We start from the raw sequence: 16,311 nt of genomic DNA, 5'->3' as shown, positions 1-16,311 counted from the left end.
TGCACCATGGTTCCTCATGGTTTCACGTACTGAAACTATGGTATATCGTATTATTATTCTGAAAGGCGTTGATGCAGTTGTTGGCCCTGTGGAATCCTGCTCTCGTTTACACAATCGTATTTTGTTTTTGGAAACTACTTCTGATTCTCAAACACAACAACTGCTTGCAGCTTCGCTCCTCCATGGATATCCTGTTTGTGTCGAAGCCAATCATATGCTGAAAACTTCCCATAGTGTTATTTACACAAGGCTCCTCAATCGTCTGACCGAGGCAGAAATCCAAGCGTACCTTTCTGATCAGGGTGTTATTGCAGTCCATCAGGTGGTGAAAAAAGTAGATACCACATTAGTTCCCACACACACTCTCTTTCTTACATTTGATAGAATGGTTCCACTGTCAAAGATCAAAGCAGGTTATGAAGTTATCACAGTCAGACCTCATATTCCAAACCTGATGTGCTGCCAACAGCGTCATCGCTACAACCACACTCGATAGTCCCGTCAACATGCAGCCAAATGTGTAACCTGGGGTAGGGATGCTCATGAGGGTGATTGTCCGCCTCCTCCTATCCACTGCAGAAACTGCAATGGCGACCATGCCGCCTCCTCCCGTCATTGCCTCATATATCTCAATGAAAGGGCTGTCCAGGAGATTTGGGTTAAGGAAGAAGTACCTTGCCCAGTGGCTCGCAAGTTGTTGGCTAGTCGGACACCATGCGTTCTACCCTCTGGCACCTACAATTCCATTCGTGCTACATCTCGCTCCACGAAGGACATGGCCAAGCATCATGCAACTTCAAATTTAGCAATGCAGTTGTGAAATTGACCAGCATCAAGGTAAGGTCTTCATCTCCTCCTCCAGTTGTGCAACTAGCCACCAAACTTTCGTCTCAAGGGGTGAAGTCATTAGCTACACATACGGCAGGCTGGAAAGGACAGAAGGAATACTCCCATGAATACTTCAGATATCCCTCCAGCCAACCATCTGAGTCTTCCTCTGCCAACCGGAAAGGCTCCAAGAAGTCAAACAGATGGAAATGGTCTTTTCCTGCATCGACTTGAAGATCCATTTCGACAGTGTCGCCATGTGATACTCTGACTGGCCTAACGTACATGTCACCAGTGCGCACCACCTACCGTTTTTCTGCTGTGAACTCTGCAGGCTGACAGCTGGAGAATGCCGACGCTTCTGTAGACCTCAAGGAGCAGGATCCTCCCGCCTCTGTGCCCTGTAGCACCAAGTCTCTGAAGGCTGGCACTTGGCAGCCTCCGAGGTGACATCCCTTAATTTTTCCCCTCCTCCGCTTTCCCTATCATTACTCTCCTCCAATAGAACATTCGCGGCCTTTGATCCTACAAAGAGTATTTATGGATGGCCTTTAAATTACAGCATACATTTGCTCTCTGCCTTCAGGGAACAAAGTTATGTACTCACGATCCTTTTGAGCTATTGCATTTCTTTCCAGTCCATTTTTACCTCCTAGAGGACAGCATTCCATCTCATGGGGGAGTCATGCTGCTCATATGTGATGAATTTTAGTTAACCCACTTCCCTGCCTACTGCTTTCAAGCTGCTGCAGCTCGCCTTTACCTCCCTCACTTAACCTTTTCCCTTGCACCATTTACATCCCTCCATCATTCGATATCACCAGCGTAGACTTCCTCCAGCTTATTGGGCAGCTTTCTGCTGTTTGGTGACTTTAATTCCTACCATCTCCTTTAGGGTTCTCCCAGAACCTGTCTGAAAGTTGCCTTATTGGCCGACCTTCTTAATCAACTTAACCTCTTCTGCCTTAACACAGGAGCAAAAACGCGTATTATGTTCGAGTATAATGACTTTTCTGGAGACTAGAAATCTACTCTGGAGGAATCAGCATAGGTTTCGAAAAAGACGATCGTGTGAAACCCAGCTCACGCTATTCGTACACGAGATTCAGAGGGCCATAGACACGGGTTCCCAGGTAGATGCCGTGTTTCTTAACTTCCGAAAGGCGTTCAATACAGTTCCCCACAGACGTTTAATGCACAATGAGCATATGGACTATAACACCAATTGTGTGATTGGATCGAAGAGTTCCTAGATAACAGAAGGCAGCATGTCATTCTCAATGGAGAGAAGTCTTCCGAGGTAAGAGTGATCTCAGGTGTCCTGCAGGGGACTATCATAGGACCGTTGCTATTGACAATATACATATGCTGTGGTATATTGAGAGGTTGTAGCAATGGAAAATTGTACTGAAATCCTGGAGGATCTGAAGCGAATTGACGCATGGTGCAGGGAATGGCAATTGAATCCTAATGTAGTCAAGTGCAATGTGCTGCGAATACAAAGCTACAGTATAGCAGGCCAGCAACTGGAAGCAGTTAATTCCATACATTATCTGGGAGTACGACTTAGGAGTAATTTAAAATGGAATGATCATATAAAGTTGATTGGCGGTAAAGCAGATGCCAGACTGAGATTCATTGGAAGAGTCCTAAGGAAATGCAATCCGTAAACAAAGGAAGTAGGTTACAGTAAGCTTGTTCGCCCACTGCTTGAATACTGCTCAGGAGTGTGGTATCCGTACCAGATAGGGTTGATATAAGGGATAGAGAAGATCGAACGGAGAGCAGCGCGCTTCGTTTCAGGATCATTTAGTAATCACGAAAGCGTTACAGAAATGATAGATAAACTCCAGTGGAAGACTCTGCAGGAGAGGCGCTCAGTAGCTCGGTATGGGCTTTGGTTGAAGTTTCGAGAACACACCTTCATCGGGGAGTCGAGCAGTCTATTGCTCCCTCCTACATATATCTCGCGAAGAGACCATGAGGATAAAATCAGAGAGATTAGAGCCCACACAGACGCATACAGACAATCCTCCTCTTCATGAACAATACGAGACTGGAATAGAAAGAAGAACTGATAGAGGTACTCAAGGTACCCTCCGCCACACACCGTCAGGTGGCTTGCGGCGTATGGATGTAGATGTATATTCCTTTCAGACTCCACGTACACCTATTCCCATTTGGACCTATCCTTCTGCACCGCCCAGATTGCCCATCGTCTCGAGTGGTCTGTTCCCTCTGACACACCCGAGCGACCATTTCCCGTGTGGTATCCAATTGCTGACTCCTACCCCAGCTATGTAAAAACCAAACCGCAAGCTTTCTAAGACCGACTGGAGGCTTTACTCCACTATTGTGACCTTCGACACACAAAAGTTCCCCATCTGTAATGGCTATGTACAGTATCTTCCAGGCGTTATCCTTATATCCACAGAACGTTCCACTCCTCTCAATTCCTCTGTACCAAGCCTTACTCTGATGCCTTGGTGCTATTCGTCCTTGGAGATGTACTCTCATCGTATTTAACTGCCATCCTATGACGGAAAACAGCAATCGTTATACGTCGTCGTCGCGTTCTTCAGGATAGCGAAAAGTAGTTGGATTTCAGATTTTTCACTGGTGCTTTTGAAAGTTACATTCCGTCTTCGATTGTGTGCGCCATTCTCTGACGGCTCTCTGGGACCTAGATCCATTCTGCAATTGCTGGCCTGATAGTAGCACATGAAGTTATCATGGACCCTATTGATATCTCCATTACCTTGAGTCGCAACCTTGCAGGGATCTCGAGCTCCTCCACTATCATTCTGCCTTTCTACATTGGAAACGAGTGGAGGAAGCTCGGGCGATACCCTTCCCTTCTCAGAATCGTGACTGCTACAGTGCCGCCTTTGCTATGAGGGCGGTGTAGCGGTTCTAGGCATGTAGTCCGGAACCGCGGATTGCTACAGTCGCAGGTTCGAATCCTGCCTCGGGCATGGATGTGTGTGATGTCCTTAGGTTAGTTGGGTGTAAGTAGTTGTAAGCTATAGGGGACTGATGACCACAGTAGTTAAGTCCCATAGTGCTCAGAGCCATTTGAACCATTTGTTTTGCTACGAAGGAACTAGAGCATGCCGTTTCTTCAAGCCGATCCTCCGCCGAAGTGGCAGACGCTGCTCACATTCAGATGTCACTGCACCTTTGTCTTGAGGGCAAGCACTTTCTGCTTAATACGTACAATTGCATCTGGGCAGATGGCACATTTCCCAGCTGCTCGCATGAAGCCATTGTAATACCTATACCTAAGTCCAGTAATGACGAAAACCTTCCCCTAGCTACCGCCCCATTTCTCTTACGAGCTGCGTTTTCATGGTGATGGAATGTAGGATTCATGCGTGGCTGATATCGTGGCTCGAGTCTCACAATTTGCTAACCACTGAACAGTGCAGCTTTCAAGCTCGCCATTCTGCAATTGACCATATCGTCACTTTGTCCTGTCATGTCATTAATAATTTTCTGCAGAAATACTAGACTGTGGCCATGTTTTTCGATTTGGAGAAAGCCTATGTCTCCTGCTGGAGGACTGGTATTCTCTGTATACTCTACACATGGGGCTTCCATGGACACCTGCTCCATTTCCTTCAGGAATTTTTAAAGGACCGAGTTTTCAAGGTATGTATGACTTCTGCATTGTCAGACACCTGTGCCTCAGGGTTCAGTTCTGAGCGTCATCTCCTTTGCCATCAGCATTAACCCTATAATGCCCTGTCTCCTCCTGGGTATCTCTGGCTCCCTTTTCGTTGACGATTTTGCCATCTATTGCATTTCTCCATGGATTTGTCTCATTGAGAGGCATCTTCAGTTTTGTCTCCTTCGTTTTTACTCAAAGAGGGTGTACAATGTCTTTCGTTTTTCCACTGACAAAAACCATTAGTATGATTTTCTGGCGGCGCAATTGGTTTCTTCCACTGTCTTTACATCTTGAACCTGTTGCACTTTTGTTCATTAAAACTGCGAAATTCCTGGGGCTTATGCTCGATAGGAAGCTTTATTGGTCCTCTCACATGTCTTACCTGGCAGCCCAAGGTATGTGATCCCTCAGTGTCCTACATGTCCTCAGTGCTACTTTCTGGGGTGAGATTGAACCACCTTCCTCCGTTTGTACCTGTCCGTTGTCAGTTCGAAACTACACAATGTGAGTTTCGTTTATGCAAGTGCATGTCTGTCTCTTACACTCTCTCAATACTATCCACCGTGGCATCTGTTTGGCCACCGGCACCTTTTATACTAGCCTGCTGAGAGTCTGTATGCAGAAGCTACTGAACCACGACTGTCCTTCTGCCATGACTTTCTCCTCAGCAGATAAGCATGCCATTTGTCTGCCGTGCATGGCCATCCATCGTATGCTCATCTTCGATGTCTCCTCTGATCGCCAGTTTGGGGCACATCCCTCTTCTCTGTAACCTCCTGGAGTTCGCTTTCGGCTCTTTCTCTGGCAGCTTAACTTCACGTTACCCTCAACTTTCCCAGTGGATGTGAAACCTTCACCACCTTGGCTTTGTGCACTGGTCCGTGTTCACCTTGGTCTTCATTCGCTTCCTAAGAACACTACTCCAGCCTCACTCTATCACCTTCAGTTCCACGACCTTTACATGGAACTTCATGATAGTACCTCTGTGTACACTGATGGCTCTCAGACTGACTATGGTGTTAGATGATGATGATGATGATGATGACAACAAGAGAACGACACAAACACCTACTCCCTGGGCAGAGAAAATCCCCAACCTCGCTGGGAATCAAACTGTGGAGTTGAATGTGCCTTCGTCATTGGCACCAATGTTTTTCGGTATAGGCTTCTGGAACACTTGTCAGTATTTGCTGCTGAGCTCTTTGCCCTGTATCAGGCCACGCAGTGCATCTGGAGACACCGGCTTTACAATTGTCTCTCTGTACCCTTCAAAACCTATATGTGCTGTACACTGTCCATCCCTTAGTGCAACGGGTCCAGGAAAGCTGTCACTGGCTCACTCTTGATAAAGGCAGTGTGATGTTTATGTATGTTCGTGGTCACGTAGATAGGACAGTAAACGAGGCTGCTGCCGCTTCTGCCAAGGCTGCAGGCCTCGTATGTCGGCCTGTTACTTCTTACACTCCCTCTAATGACCTCTGGCAACAGATTGTGTCACTTTGAAACGACACTGGTCCTCTCTTCCACTTAAAACCTCCAGGTTATTGAGCCCCTCCCAGCGGCTTGGATGACCTCTTCTCACCCCTCTCGACGCGAGGAGATTATTTTAGCTAGGCTGCTTATTGGGCACTGTTTTTAGCCATCGCCATTTGTTAAGTAGTGATCCCCCACCACTTTGTGCACACAGCGCTCGACTTTTGACTGTCAGACATTTCCTGATGGAATGCCCTTTTTTAACCGCTTAGTTCCAGTTTGTGTTTGCAGTCTGGGTTACCGGCTTTTTAGCGAACGACACTTGGGTTGTCGACCGCGTTTTACTTTTTATCCGTCATAGCAATGTGGCGAAGAGCGCTTAATTTTGAGTTCTGGACTTCCGTTTCTCTATGGCGTATTTTGTAGACATTTCTCCACGCCTGTGTTTTTACTATCTTCTCTATCGTTGACTGGGATAACGTGTAGTCGTTTTTCACTCCTCTCTTTGCCTTCGTATTCTACAGTTTTGACACTGCGTCCTAAAACAAAACAAAACAGATAAACATAACAGTAAACTGTAACTTCTAATGTTTACAGAATTAATACACTGGCAGAATGAAACATAGTTATGGTCTTGTAATAAATTTATCATACACAAAACATCTGATCTTGACTGTTGTGAACAAGTGCTGTTAAAACTGAAATCCAACAGACATTTTTAGTTAAGCTGACCTAACAGTCTCTGTTAACAGATTCGCTTCTAGAGGAGGAGGAGGAGTTGCCTACCAATGTCTTTGAAACTGTGCTTCACCTGAAACAAGTTTTTAATGGTTGCTGGTAATTTATTAAAAATGCTCGTTCCTGAATATTGGACCCCTTTTTGGACCAAGACAAGTGATTTTAGGTCGTTATGTAAATGCTTATTCCTAGTATTCATACTATGTATTGAGCTATTGGTTGGTAACAGGCGTATTAGTTGCAACAAATTTCAAAATGGCCCTAAGCACTATGGGACTTAACATCGGAGGTCATCAGACCCCTGGACTCGGAACTACTTAAACCAGGCGACCCACAGCTCTGCTTACATACCGGTGCTCGTTGCGCTACAGAAGACGACGTGGTTATTCGCTCGCTCGCTCAGCTCAGCAGACAAAAAGCGTTTCTGATCCTGTTAACTCTGGACTGGGCGTCTACATACTTACGAGAAATGCATCTTCTACTGGAATCTGCTATTATGAAGTCTTACTGATTAACAGTACTTCAACAAAATTTAAGATCAACGCTCGATGTAACGGCTTTTTTATAGCATTCAGTCTCTTCTGCTTCACAGTCCTCATTTCATACAAGAAGTGGTGCCTTATGCAACTAATAAACATTTTTTTTTATTATACGTATACGCGCGGTGCAGTCGTAACGAATTACAAGTAGGCCTATGGAGTTCCGACCACCGTATGACTAATAACAGAAACACTCCGTAATACCGGATTCCAGTAGAAGATGCAATTCTCGTTTGTAAGCACACACATAGTTACCAGTTCATAGGTGTAGAAACGTAATTTGTCTGCTGAGTTGAGCGACCGCAGGCCTACTTCCGTTAAGGACGCGCCGCGGCCTGCCTTTTTCGTAGGCCTCGGAGTGGTTACTGCTTACGTCATCAAGTGCGGTTGCGAGGCGGCCCCACCGTCAGCACTGATAACGGTTAAAGCTCTCGTCGGCCGAAATAGCTCAGTTGGGAGAGCGTTAGACTGAAGATCTAAAGGTCCCTGGTTCGATCCTGGGTTTCGGCACGTTTTTTTTTATGCGATTCAAAACGACTACTAACCGTACCCCTCTCGCACTCCACAAAAACCGAGTTCATAGGTGTAGAAACGTAATTTATCTGCTGAGTTGAGCGACCGCAGGCCTACTTTCGTGAAGGACGCGCCGCGGCCTGCCTTTTTCGTAGGCCTCAGAGTGGTTACTGCTTACGTCATCAAGTGCGGTTGCGAGGCGGCCCCAGCGTGAGCACTGATAACGGTTGAAGTTCTCGTGGGCCGAAATAGCTCAGTTGGGAGAGCGTTAGACTGGCTGCCCGCCTGTGAACACGTGTGCCGCTGTGCTATTGTGCGTCCCAGGTAGGCGAGGATTACCGGCCGCCGAGCCGTCGCCGCCCGACATCCTACCGCGCCGCGCCCGCCGCCTGCCGGCTCCCGCGCCGCGCCAGCCGTAGCCGTTTCAACGATTTGGTGAGTGCCCTACGAAAATGACAACGTTCAACCGCTCAAGTACGACCATCCAGTGCGCGTTTGATCGAGAACACGAACGGCCGTCCTCTTTCGATATAGAGGAATGGATGTTTCATGAACTTAAAATTCAGGAGGACGAAATAGACGGGCTGCAGCTGGATTTCACGCTGCTCAGCCTTTTTCTGAAGCTGAAAACGGACGTGAGATGCGAGACGCTCGTGAACGTAAGCGGAGGTGTTAGGAAGTTTAAACACCGGGATGGCCGCGTCAGCGATGTAAAAATCACGTACGCCGGACACGGCGTGAGGAACATTAAAGTGTACAACCTCCCCTTCGAGGTGCCAAATGAGGAAGTTGCACGCTACTTCAAGATGTATGGTGAAGTTCTCTCTGTAACGAGAGACTTCTGGGGTGCTGGGCACCGGTATAAAGTAGACTCTGGTGTTAGGTCCGTCAGGATGGTCCTAAGAAAACACGTGCCGTCGTTCATAGTGATAGGGGGACACAGAGGTGTTGTCCAATATAGCGGACAACCACCAACGTGCTCCATTTGCAGCTCCACGGAGCACATGAGGAACAGCTGCCCGAGGAACAAAAGAGTGGCTCAGCTGCCGCGTGAAAACGCGGACATCGCAACGGAGCAGGCGGCGAGCTACGCCGGAATTTTGTCGGGCCAGAGCCCGCGCGCCAACGACGAGCCTGCCGTAGCGGAAGCGGCGCCAGCCGTGGCCGCGCAGCCGGCAACACTGGCCCCAGCAGCGGCCGCCGCGGTCAGCGCAGGGGAGAAGCGGCACCTGAGCTCCGACTCGGACAACGAGACCTCAATGGAGGCCGAGCCGGCGGCCGCCCCCTCCCCCGCCGCCCGGCGGGTGAAGGTGACGCGCGCCGCCGCCGCCCAGCCGCCAGCTGAGGCTGTCATTCACGGCAGCCAGCAGGCCGAGCCCAGCGCAGAGTCCACGCCCACCTCGTACACCGAGGCGCGCGAGATCGCCATCAAGAAGCAGGTGACGAAACTCGCGCGCATCTTGAAGGTGTCCGACGACGAACCGAAGGAGTCGAACGAGCAGCCGCAACCGGCGTCCAAAGCCAAAAGGCGGCGCAACAGACGGCGAAGCCGCAGCAGCAGCTCTAACGACGAGAGGATGGAAACCTCCGATGGGGAAGCGTCTGACATACCGTCCGCAAATGCAGGGAATCAAGTCTCCGAACCGGAGGACGTAGTTCTCCGGCCGGACCGCCCACAGCAAGCACAACTCCCGCCTCCACACAGCGCTTAAATGCAGACACGCTCGTGTTATAACGTCATCACGTGCAACGTAAATAGGATGAATTCGGTTGTCAAGATAGAAGCCCTCACGGAGTTCCTGCAGCACCGAGCTGCTGATGTAGCAATGCTACAAGAAGTAGTAACCACCGACATAGAAGAAATACCGGGATTCGACGTCTTTTCGAACATAGACGCAGAAACGAGGACTGGCACTGCGATAATGGTGAGAAATGGGATCGACGTGGAGAACATCAAGACCCTGACTGACGGCCGCGGAATAGCGATCCACGTAGCCGACACATATTTCGTGAATGTCTACGCGCCGTCAGGCACAGAAAACAAGCGAGCTAGAAGCCAGTTCTTTAACGAAGACGTCTGTGGACTCCTTCCACACAACAATGTCAACGTTGTGTTGGGAGGCGACTTTAACTGCGTGGCTGCTCGAGAAGACCAAGTCCCGGTACCAAATCTGTGTACAGAGCTGCAGGAACTCGTAAGAAAGCTAAAGCTAGACGACTCCTGGCGCATATTACAGCCAAACACAACCGAATTCACTTATTACCACAACCGCAGAAGAAGCAGGCTCGACAGGATTTATGTGACCAGAGAGTTGGCCGCCTCTGTATCGCATGTGGAAGTCTGCCCTGTGATCTTCTCCGACCACTGTGCCTACACATGCAAGCTCCAGCTGTCAACGAGGAAAATCTCAGGAGGGAGATCAGTGTGGAAGCTTAACACACAACACCTAAGTGACGCCAAATTACATCAGGAGATTGCGCACACCATAGAAGAAAGTTTACGGACGCGACAGCAGTATCCGTCCACCACACAATGGTGGGTTGAACATGGTAAACCGCAAGTAAGGAGGACACTGATTAGGCACAGTGCGGAGAGGGCATTCTGGAGGAAGAGCACTGCAGACTTTTACGCGCAGTGTCTCAAGGACGCGCTCAACTTTCCTTCAGACGACGACCTGCTTTTCACGCGAGTTAGAGCAATAAAGGCGCGCCTACTGAACATCAAGCGTCAACAGATGAAAGGCGTCGTCGTCCGCAGCCAGGCACACGGCGCCACTGAAGACGAACCTGCCACACTGCACCACCTGCACAGGGAGAGGGAGAGGGCTCATAGCAGAACAATCAGGGAGCTCAGCGACGCAACAGGCCGCAAGGTAACAACTATATGGGACATGATGCGTCACATAGAAGAGCATTTCTCCGACCTCTTCAAGGGAGATGTTCCAGACGACGCAGAAACAGCCAAAATATTAGAGGAAACGCGCAGACAGCTGAACAACACCGACCGCGCTTTGTTGACTGAGGCCGAGACAGAGGACGAAGTCAGAGGTGTTCTCAAAACTTGCGCCAGCGGCAAGGCTCCAGGAGCGGACGGAATACCGTCCGAATTCTACACCACCTGCTGGGACAAAGTAGGTGGAATTATGACGGAAATCGTCAATGAAATATTAAACGGAGAAGAAATACCACCCCCGTTCCTGGAAAGGACCATTACCCTGGTTCCAAAAACAAAAGCGCCTAAAACAGTAGCAGACTACCGCCCAATAACCCTTTTAAACGCGGACTACAAGCTAACAGCAAAATGCGTCGCTGAAAACATGAAGCTCGCCCTGAAGAAAGCCATCAGCCCGTGGCAGACATGTGCAGTGTTAGGCAGAAACATCTTTGACGCCGTATGCACGTACAGAGACGTTATAGCACACGCCGCATCCAACAGAGCGACTGCAGCGATCATTTCTGTAGACTTCCAAAAAGCCTTCGACAGGATCGGTCACCGGTACCTACTGAAGACTTTGACGAGACTAGGTTTTGGCCCCAAATTCCCCCAAGTCATCGAAAACATGTTGACAAATGCCACATCACGAGTAACTATAAACGGCTGGATATCTGCGCCGCTAAAACTGGGGAAATCTGTGAGGCAAGGGTGTCCACTGTCGATGGCACTATTCACAGTAGCCCTCGACCCAGTCCTCAGAAAGCTCGCCGCCACCATCAACGGCTACAAGTTACAGGACGTTAAAGTGACGTGTATGGCATATGCCGATGACTTGAGCATTTTTGTGGATGGAAAGGAAGATATTGACAGTGTCCTCCCAATAATTGAATCGTTTGGAAAGGCATCTGGGGCGAAAACCAACCCAAACAAAACTGTGATGCTCCCGATAGGGAACGGGAAACTGAGAGAAGCCAGACCATGGTACCAGGTGACCGACAAATATAAGGTGCTAGGTGTCCAGCTGCAGGCCTGCCCACTGAAAATGGCCGCAGAAAACTGGCGGAACATCCTGAACACCACCAGAGGACTCGTCAGGACACACTCCAACAGACACCTAACGTTGGATCAAAAGACGCAGCTTATCAACGCAACGATCCTGGCGAAGGCACGGTACATGGCACAAGTCATAAACGTACCAATAGAAATAGGGAAGTCTATAAGAAGCGCTGTGTACTACCTACTGTGGAGGTGGGAAATTTTCAAAGTGTCACAAGCCACCAGCACTCTTCCTAGAGAAGAAGGGGGGCTCGGTTTAATAGACGTCACAACTAAATGCGCGGCACTGTTGCTCCATAGAGCACTAAAAATGGAGGACAGAAGTGTAGACTGTACCACGTCGTCTCTACTGAAGGAACACAGACCAGACTCCGAGGAAGCGCCGGTAGACGTCAGTCGAATACCTTTTAAGATGCGCTACCTTAAACAAGTAATAATGGACAGCAGCTACATAACATCCACCCTAGCAGTCAAGGAGATGAGAACTGCAGGGAAAATCTACCGAGCGTTACGAGGTAAACAGGTCAGAAGCAAAACGGAGACGAATCTTCCAGGCCACGACTGGCCACAAGTCTGGAAGAATCTCTCCGTGAAAGCCATACCTCCAGAAGCTAGAGACACGTGGTACAAAGTCGTACACAAGACGATCCCCACAAACGAGTGCTTAGCACGTATCGGCATGCGTGAGTCGCCGAGCTGTGAAGCGTGCAACCAAATAGACTCCCTGGAACACCGTTTCACATGCCGGACAAGCCTGCAGATATGGGAGACGTGTAGAAGAATGGTGGCACACATGAACAGGGCGGACCACCGTAACATAGAAATCATGGCGCTCATCATCCCAGAGGCAAAAAGCTTCCCTCGGCCAAAGCGAGTCGCGACTATGTGGACAATTGCAATGACAGCGCATGCGATAATCGCCAAAAAGCAGACGGACACAGTACAGTTCCTCACAGATCTCTGGGAGGAACACAAAAGGGCCAGGCAGAAAAACAACTACCGGCAGACGTTCCAGAACTATCTGCAGATCGCGCTGGACGCCGCCTTCAAAGACGCCCTCCGTCCCCACACGCCGCGACCGACACCGCCACTGGCGACGCAGACGCCGACGCCGTCACAGCCGACGCCGACGCCGCCGACGCCGACGCCGCCGACACCGTCGCCGCCGACGCCGTCGCCGCCGACGCCGTCGCCGCCGACGCCGTCGCCGCCGATGCCGTCGCCGCCGACGCCGTCGCCGCCGACGCCGTCGCCGCCGGCGCCGTCGCCGCCGACGCCACACCACGCCCTCCCGTAGCCCCTCAAGACCCCACAGCTTGCTGACGCACGCACCCCCACATCCTCCAACGCCCTCAAAGTGCGTGTTTAGTGAGTGTCTGTGTCTTGAGTGACAAGCGGCAGTGCATCACCTGCGTTCTCACATGTGAAAGAGTGCGTTACAGAAATCATATCATCACACAACTAGGGAAAGTGCAAAAATATTGGTGATCTCCAGCATGTCCAAAAGGTGATATGTAAGTACTGCACAAATTCACTAACACTCATTTTAATAATATTGGAAACCATAAACAGCTGTGACAAAATGCAAAATGACGATTCGCAATGATTTATTACCATATATAAAATGTTTTTCCTCTCATTTCTCTCTCTCTCTCTCTCTCTCTCTCTCTAAATACAATCAAACAACTCTCCCTAAAATAACTATCCATTTACATGCCTATACTTTGTTTTCTTGACTGTACCATAGAAATAGCTCTTAGTCAATAGGTTTAACCAAATTTAAAGGACGCCATCTCTAGGCGAAAACAAAAACCTCATTAAATGTCATTCAATATTCATTTAAAAAATACGGCTTTAATGAGTCCAAACAGAACTGGAGCTGGAAATAGACTAGAAAACAGACAAAAAAAAGAAAAAAAACACAAAATTTGCTTAATAGAGAGAACTAAATCATAAAGAAAATACAAAAAAAAAAGACAATACGAAAAGAAAAGATGCGACTACTGTACGTGTAAACATAAACGTGCCTTTGATCAAGCAATGTATGTTGTTAATCTGTAAATAAAAGTTTATTACGTTACAAAAAAAAAAAAAAAAAGATCTAAAGGTCCCTGGTTCGATTCCGGGTTTCGGCACGTTTTTTTTTATGCGATTCAAAACGACTACTAACCGTACCCCTCTCGCACTCCACAAAAACCGGGTTCATAGGTGTAGAAACGTAATTTGTCTGCTGAGTTGAGCGACCGCAGGCCTACTTCCGTGAAGGACGCGCCGCGGCCTGCCTTTTTCGTAGGCCTCGGAGTGGTTGCTGCTTACGTCATCAAGTGCGGTTGCGAGGTGGCCAAAGCGTCAGCACTGATAACGGTTGAAATTATCGCGGGCCGAAATAGCTCAGTTGGGAGAGCGTTAGACTGAAGATCTAAAGGTCCCTGGTTCGATCCCGGGTTTCGGCACGTGTTTTTTTTTTAATGCGATTCAAAACGACTACTAACTGTACCCCTCTCACACTCCACAGAAACCGAGTGCAGCGTACGTACAAAACTGAGACCCGACACAACACAAAGCATGTAACATGCACTTCCCTATAAAAGATCGGGATGTGCCCTCTCTCTCTCTTTCTCGCCATTCCTCCAAAAAGATTTACTAACCTGTCACAATATAATATATTCCACTGACATCCATTAAAATTGTTAGTGTTCCAAAATGTAACATCTTCCCAGGTCATGTTTCACTGAATTGCATAATGTAATCCTGCCCGAGGCAGGATTCGAACCTCCGACCGTAGCAGCAGCGTGATTCCGGGATGAAGCGCCTAGAACCACTCGGCCACAGCGGCCGGCAACAAATTTCATTAAGGATTAAATATACCGAGAAAGAGTGGTTAGAATACCCTGTTCCACCAACAGGTTTCTCGAACTTACACCACAAATGAGTCTTATTGCACGCTTTGGTACTCTAAGAACTTTTGCTTGGTTTGCTGAGTTACCCCAGAATATAATCCCATACGATATAGTAGAATGAAAGTAAGCAAAGTATGCAAGGTTTTTTTCTGTTGCTTCTATATCAACTGTGTCTGACATCGTTTGCACTGCAAATACTCGTAAGACTTGTTTAGGCGCTTTAGAAATTCTGTATTGCGCTCTTCCCAACTGAAAATGTTCTGGAGCTGTAATCCCAGAAATTCAACTGTGTCAACCTCTTCGATCTGCATGTCTTCATATGTTGTACACACAATGGAATGAAATCTTTGCCACCCGGAGTGGCCGAGTGGCTCTAGGGGCTGCAGTCGCAGGTTCGAATCCTGCCTCGGGCACAAGCATGAGTGTTGGGTTGTTTGGGTGAAGAGACCAAACAGCGAGGTCATCGGTCTCATCGGATTATGGAAGGACGGAGAAGGTAGTCGGCCGTGCCCTTTCAAAGGAACCATCCGTGGTGTCCTTAGGTTGGTTAGGTTTAAGTAGTTCTAAGTTCTGGGGGACTGATGACCTCAGAAGTTAAGTCCCGTATTGCTCAGAGCCTTTTTCTTTTATTCTCTGGCGTGTTCTTAACTGCATATAGTGGGTCTTTTCACAGTTAAGGGACAGTGAATTACCTTCATACCATTTATCAATGTCAGTGAAAATTTGTTTAACAGCAATTTCTAAATCTCTACTTGACTTGCTATTTATTGCAATGTTTGTGATATCTGCAACAAAACAAACATAGCGTATGGCAATGTAATACGCAAGAGGTCTTTAATGTATGTAAGATAAACCAACAGTCCCAAGATGGAGCTTTGAGGCCACATACCGTCACGTCATCCAACATAGCATTTGTCATGACGTGCAGTATGACATAACGTATCATTACAGTTCAGGATGCATTCAACCCCACTCTAAGATACTTCCTACAAGAGATGAACCCCCACTCTCGGATACCTCCTATTGTAGATGCATTCCATTCTTTGGAACCATATAAATTTGTCGATTTCTTCTTAGACTCCTCACCATACATGTAACAGTACGTGGTTGTAAGATAGCTTACTATGCTGGGGAAGTAGTATCAATTCATATAACAGCACAGATATATCAAGATGTTACGATTTGCACTAAATGTCCTTGGAGCAGCCAGATAAATTGAAAAGTTAGTTCCCCCTTTTACATGCATAACTTTCCCCAGGAATAGACCTTTTTGTGATATGATATAATCATTTGTACCCCTAGGGCTTTCGCAACATTCATACTTGGCTACCACAGGGCCCGAGTCCTTGCAGCATTTTTTCCCTTCCATGCTGCATGTCTATGCTCCTCCTTTTCTTTTTCCGCATCAGTGGGAAAAATGTCTGGGATATTTTTGGAAATGTGTTCTGAAATTTCAGTAGCCTGACGTCAGAAAAGTCCCCCCACCCTTTTTTCCCTCTTTCTTCATTCTCCACCTCCTACCCTTCCTCCGCTTCGGTGTTTGAGGTTCCTCTTTTTGTTCTTCCTCCCCATGCCCTCCTGAAAGCTGCCCATATGTCTGATACACAACAGGTGACTGGGTGAAACGTAATTCCCAGCGCCAGTTCGACAGGTTTGCGG

The 16,311-nt window shown here is 48.2% G+C and overlaps 2 non-coding genes across 2 annotated transcripts; both read left to right on the top strand.

Annotated features, from left to right (window-relative positions):
* Positions 1 to 7,685: 7,685 nt before the first annotated feature.
* Positions 7,686 to 7,758, top strand: Trnaf-gaa (transfer RNA phenylalanine (anticodon GAA)). Its single transcript has one exon. It is a non-coding gene; the product is annotated as a tRNA-Phe (tRNA).
* A 6,374-nt stretch (positions 7,759 to 14,132) lies between these two features.
* Trnaf-gaa (transfer RNA phenylalanine (anticodon GAA)) lies at positions 14,133 to 14,205 on the top strand. Its single transcript has one exon. It is a non-coding gene; the product is annotated as a tRNA-Phe (tRNA).
* The last annotated feature ends 2,106 nt before the right edge of the window (positions 14,206 to 16,311 follow it).

This window comes from Schistocerca gregaria, chromosome 6 (genome assembly GCF_023897955.1).
Source record: "Schistocerca gregaria isolate iqSchGreg1 chromosome 6, iqSchGreg1.2, whole genome shotgun sequence".
Classification (NCBI taxonomy): Eukaryota; Metazoa; Arthropoda; class Insecta; order Orthoptera; family Acrididae; genus Schistocerca; species Schistocerca gregaria.
The sequence above is the reverse complement of the archived record's forward strand: the minus strand, read 5'-3'. Positions and strand labels throughout refer to the sequence as shown.